Source organism: Ranitomeya variabilis, chromosome 4, assembly GCF_051348905.1.
Source record: "Ranitomeya variabilis isolate aRanVar5 chromosome 4, aRanVar5.hap1, whole genome shotgun sequence".
Lineage (NCBI taxonomy): Eukaryota > Metazoa > Chordata > Amphibia > Anura > Dendrobatidae > Ranitomeya > Ranitomeya variabilis.
In genome coordinates this window covers 97,584,209-97,590,208 of record NC_135235.1, presented here as the reverse complement: position 1 = coordinate 97,590,208, position 6,000 = coordinate 97,584,209, and the positions used below count along the sequence as shown (strand labels likewise).

The 6,000-nt window shown below is 41.4% G+C and overlaps 1 protein-coding gene across 2 annotated transcripts in view; it reads right to left on the bottom strand.

Annotated features, from left to right (window-relative positions):
- Window positions 1-6,000, bottom strand: part of HECTD2 (HECT domain E3 ubiquitin protein ligase 2) — a 144,075-nt gene that overhangs the window by 99,548 nt on the left and 38,527 nt on the right. The window lies entirely within an intron of this gene.

The following is a 6,000-nucleotide window of genomic DNA, read 5'->3' as shown; positions in this document are numbered from 1 at the left end:
AGTTATCTAGGCAATGAGCTAAAACTACAAAATTTTATTATTTTTTTTATTTATTTTTTTTAACCAGAAGTAAATGGTTTTTACAAGCACTTTGCCATTCTGACCATTCCAAAACACTGGACAAGCCCTTTAATCTGCATGAGCATCGTCTGTTAACAATAGACCTCTTGACTCCAAAGCCTGTTGGCCGAGCAAAGCTTTGGAGGATCATTCGGCCGGCAGCCTCCTAAGACGAGCAAAGCTTTGGAGGATCATTCGGCCGGCAGCCTCCTAAGACGCTCTTCCATACACAGCAATGCTAGTTTGGTCAACAAGTCTGGTGACTGCTCATCTCTAGGAAAAGGAGAGATTGACATCTCCACAACTATCAGTTGCCCGGGGCACCATTACACATTAGACTGTCAGCTGAACCTGTCAATACCTACAGATTTGGCCCTCATTAGTCTAAGCTGTATGAGTGGGGGCGTTAGGCTACCACCGAGCAGCGGTGAACTAATCTATATTTCTACATTTTGAAATGTAATGATATCATAATTTATTAAAATGACCAAAATAGTGCAAATAAATATAAATATATATATATCCCCCCGAAGTCGGGTTGTCCTACTACACTGGGGGAGTCTTGGAAGGGGACAGCCGTGACAACTTAGAAAGCTGGAGGCAGTGATCATTGGAAAGAAGGAAGGGAGGAGAAAATGAAGAATTCCATTTTTTATACAACACAGCATTAGCCACCATAAAGTAAGGCTCTACTGACGCCATTGACTGAGTCAACATTTGCAGGAAGGTATTTGGAACAGCATCTTATCCACATTTTTATTTTTCTTTAATATGACCACACCCAGCTTTACCGACCTTGCCCAAAAGTGTACGATTGCGGTGCCTAACTTCAGTGATGGCCGGTAGCCCTAGCTCATTTGCAGATTTTTGGTACCTATTGTTGACAAGTAGCATCAATCTAATTCTTGTGTTTTTCACAAAGTACCGTAATCACCTTGCGGTACATGAAAATGATTGCAATATAATCCGTATTCAGGAGAATTATAATAAGCAAACTAAGGATTAAAGATCACAAACAGCAAAACATTTGTCTTCCTTTACAATGAGATCAACAGATTTTAAAATAAAAAAGAGACAAAGCCATGGGAAATAAACCTCATGTAATAATGCTCGCAGAGAGCAGTGTTTATCTCTACTACTTCCACTCCGATGTGGGAAAATAGGAACAAAAAAAAAAAGAAAATTTGCAAATGACTTCCTCTCTCCAAGTCTCTATTTTACATGGATTGTTGCTGTGGAATAATGTCTCATTCTCTCATTTGTGAAGACACCAGATGTCATGTCTGTAGTGTAACAGTTCGGTCCAAGATCTTTGGATTTGGAAGAGTATGCTACAATCTGGAGACATCATGGGAACAAAAAACACAAACAATACAAATCTTCAATAGAAATTCATCAACAGATCGACGTTATTAAATAAAGGGGACATGGAGGAAGAGAAGTTGAATTTTTAGGTCATCTCCCTTACACACAATGTTTTTAATGCATTTTTTTCCCGCATGGAAAACCTCAGCGCATATTCTACGTACTTTGTTATGCATTTTTTTTTATGTTTCTTAGGCTAGGTTCACATTTGCGTTGGGCAGAGCTGCCGAGGGCTGCGTACTTCTTCTGTGAAGCCCCACCTACTGCAGCACCTCTTCCATTCAGCTTCGCCTACGACTGCATGCATCCTGAGTACTTATCTTTAACATTTGGTACGCAGGCCATGCGAATGTATGCAGAAGCGTCGTTTTGACGCTGCGCCGACCGCAACAAAATACAACATGTTGCGTTCTACGCAGTGTCAAAACGATGCATGCAGAGGCATCCGCATACATCCGCATGGCCGGCGTACCCAATGTTAAAGAAAAGTACGCAGGAAGCATGCAGACGTAAGCGGAGCTGAATGGAAGAGGTGCGGCAGGGGGCAGGGCTTAATGGAGGAACTACGCAGCCCTCCTCAGCTCTGCCCAACACAAATGTGAACCTAGCCTTAACCCCTTCATGCCGCGGCCCTTTTTCGTTTTTGTGTTTTCGTTTTTCGCTCCCCTCCTTCCCAGAGCCATAACTTTTTTATTTTTCCGTCAATATGGCCATGTGAGGGCTTGTTTTTTGCGGGACGAGTTGTACTTTTGAAAGTCATCATTGGTTTTACCATGTCTTGTACTACAAAATGGGAAAAAAATTCCAAGTGTGGTGAAATTCCAAAAAAAGTGCAATCCCACACTTGTTTTTTGTTTGGCTTTTTTGCTAGGTTCACTAAATGCTAAAACTGACCTGATATTATGATTCTCCAGGTCATTACAAGTTCATAGACACCAAACATGACTAGGTTATTTTTTATCTAAGTGGTGAAAACAATTTCAAAACTTTCCTTAGAAAATGGCGTTTTTTTTTTTTTTTTTTTTTTTTTTTTTTTTTATACCCGTAGCGTCTCCATTTTTCGTGATCTGGGGTCGTGTGAGGGCTTATTTTTTGTGATTCAAGCTGACATTTTTAACCCCTTCACCCCCAAGGGTGGTTTGCACGTTAATGACCGGGCCAATTTTTACAATTCTGACCACTGTCCCTTTATGAGGCTATAACTCTGGAACGCTTTGACGGATCTTGGCGATTCTGACATTGTTTTCTCGTGACATATTGTACTTCATGTTAAAGGTAAAATTTATTCGATATAACTTGCGTTTATTTGTGAAAAAAATGGAAATTTGGCGAAAATTTTGAAAATTTTGCAATTTTCCAACTTTGAATTTTTGTGCCCTTAAATCACAGACATATGTCACGCAAAATACTTAATAAGTAACATTTCCCACATGTCTACTTTACATCAGTACAATTTTGGAACCAAAATTTTTTTTTGTGACGGAGTTATAAGGGTTAAAAGTTGACCAGCAATTTCTCATTTTTACAACACCATTTTTTTTTTAGGGACCACATCTCATTTGAAGTCATTTTGAGGGGTCTATATGATAGAAAATACTCAAGTGTGACACCATTCTAAAAACTGCACCCCTCAAGGTGCTCAAAACCACATTCAAGAAGTTTATTAACCCTTCAGGTGTTTCACAGGAATTTTTGGAATGTTTAAATAAAAATGAACATTTAACTTTTTTTCACACAAAATTTATTTCAGCTCCAATTTGTTTTATTTTACCAAGGGTAACAGGAGAAAATGGACCCCCAAAGTTGTTGTACAATTTGTCCTGAGTACGATGATACCCCATATGTGGGTGTAAACCATTGTTTAGGCACATGGCAGAGCTTGGAAGGGAAGGAGCGCCATTTGACTTTTCAATGCAAAATTGACTGGAATTGAGATGGGACGCCATGTTGCGTTTGGAGAGCCCCTGATGTGCCTAAACATTGAAACTCCCTACAAGTGACACCATTTTGGAAAGTAGACCCCCTAAGGAACTTATCTAGATGTGTGGTGAGCACTTTGACCCACCAAGTGCTTCACAGAAGTTTATAATGCAGAGCCGTAAAAATAAAAAATCATATTTTTTCACAAAAATGATCTTTTCGCCCCCAATTTTTTATTTTCCCAAGGGTAAGAGAAGAAATTGGACCCCAAAAAATGTTGTGCAATTTGTCCTGAGTACGCTGATACCCCATATGTGGGTGTAAACCATTGTTTGGGCGCATGGCAGAGCTTGGAAGGGAAGGAGCGCCATTTGACTTTTCAATGCAAAATTGACTGGAATTGAGATGGGACACCATGTTGCGTTTGGAGAGCCCCTGATGTGCCTAAACATTGAAACTCCCTACAAGTGACACCATTTTGGAAAGTAGACCCCCTAAGGAACTTATCTAGATGTGTGGTGAGCACTTTGACCCACCAAGTGCTTCACAGAAGTTTATAATGCAGAGCCGTAAAAATAAAAAATCATATTTTTTCACAAAAATGATCTTTTTGCCCCCAATTTTTTATTTTCCCAAGGGTAAGAGAAGAAATTGGACCCCAAAAAATGTTGTGCAATTTGTCCTGAGTACGCTGATACCCCATATGTGGGTGTAAACCATTGTTTGGGCGCATGGCAGAGCTTGGAAGGGAAGGAGCGCCATTTGACTTTTCAATGCAAAATTGACTGGAATTGAGATGGGACGCCATGTTGCGTTTGGAGAGCCCCTGATGTGCCTAAACATTGAAACTCCCTACAAGTGACACCATTTTGGAAAGTAGACCCCCTAAGGAACTTATCTAGATGTGTTTTGAGAGCTTTGAACCCCCAAGTGTTTCACTACAGATTATAACGCAGAGCCGTGAAAATAATTTTTTTTTTTTTTCTCAAAAATGATTTTTTAGCCCCCAGCTTTGTATTTTTACAAGGGTAACAGAATAAATTGGACCCCAAAATTTGTTTTCCAATTTGTCCTGAGTACGCTGATACCCCATATGTGGGGGGGAACCACTGTTTGGGCGCATGACAGAGCTCGGAAGGGAAGGAGCGCCATTTGGAATGCAGACTTAAATGGATTGGTCAGCAGCCGTCACGTTGCATTTGCAGAGCCCCTGATGTACCCAAACAGTACAAACCCCCCACAAGTGACCCCATATTGGAAACTAGACCTCCCAAGGAACTTATCTAGATGTGTTTTGAGAACTTTGAACCCCCAAGTGTTTCACTAAAGTTTATAGCGCAAAGCCGTGAAAATAAAACATCTTTTTTTTCCCACAAAAATGATTTTTAGCCCCCCAAATTTTTATTTTCCTAAGGATAACAAGAGAACTTGGACCCCAGAAGTTGTTGTTCAATTTGTCCCGAGTACGCTGATAACACATATGTTGGGGTAAACCCCTTTTTGGGCGCACGGGAGAGCTCGGAAGGGAAGGAGCACTGTTTTACTTTTTCAACGCAGAATTGGCTGGAATTGAGATTGGACGCCATGTCGCGCTTGGAGAGCCCCTGATGTGCCTGGACAGTGGAAACCCCCCAATTCTACCTGAAACCCTAACCCAAACACACCCCTAACCCTAATCCCAACGGTAACCCTAGCCCTGACACACCCATAATTCTAATCCCAACCCTAATCCAAACGTAAATGTAATCCAAACCCTAACCCTAACTTTAGCCCCAACCCTAACTTTAGCCCCAACCCTAACTTTACCTCCAACCCTAGCCCTAACCCTAACCCTACCCCTAACCCTAAACGTGACTGAAATACGTGGCACTGAAATACGTGGCACTGAAATACGTGATACGTGGCACTGAAACACGTGGCACTGAAATACGTGGCACTGAAATACGTGGCACTGAAATACGTGGCACTGAAATACGTGGCACTGAAATACGTGGCACTGAAATACGTGGCACTGAAATAAGTGGCACTGAAATATGTGATATGTGGCACTGAAATACGTGATATGTGGCACTGAAATACGTGGCACTGAAATACGTGGCACTGAAATACGTGGCACTGAAATACGTGGCACTGAAATACGTGGCACTGAAATACGTGGCACTGAAATACGTGGCACTGAAATACGTGGCACTTAAATAAGTGGCACTGAAATATGTGATATGTGGCACTTAAATACGTGGCACTGAAATACGTGGCACTGAAATACGTGGCACTGAAATATGTGATACGTGGCACTGAAACACGTGGCACTGAAATACGTGATACGTGGCACTGAAATACGTGGCACTGAAATACGTGCAACTGAAATACGTGCAACTGAAATACGTGGTACTAAAATATGTGGCACTGAAATACGTGATACGTGGCACTGAAATACGTGGCACTGAAACACGTGGCACTGAAATACGTGATACGTGGCACTGAAATACATGGCACTGAAATACGTGGCACTGAAATACGTGGCACTATGACTGTCAGAAAATGTTCATTAAACGGTTAGGGGTGAGGTTAGGGGTAGAGTTAGGGTTAGGGTTTGGATCTCTATCACCTTGATGGTGGTGGGTGGCTTTTCAGTGTGTTTTCTGTTTTTTTCGA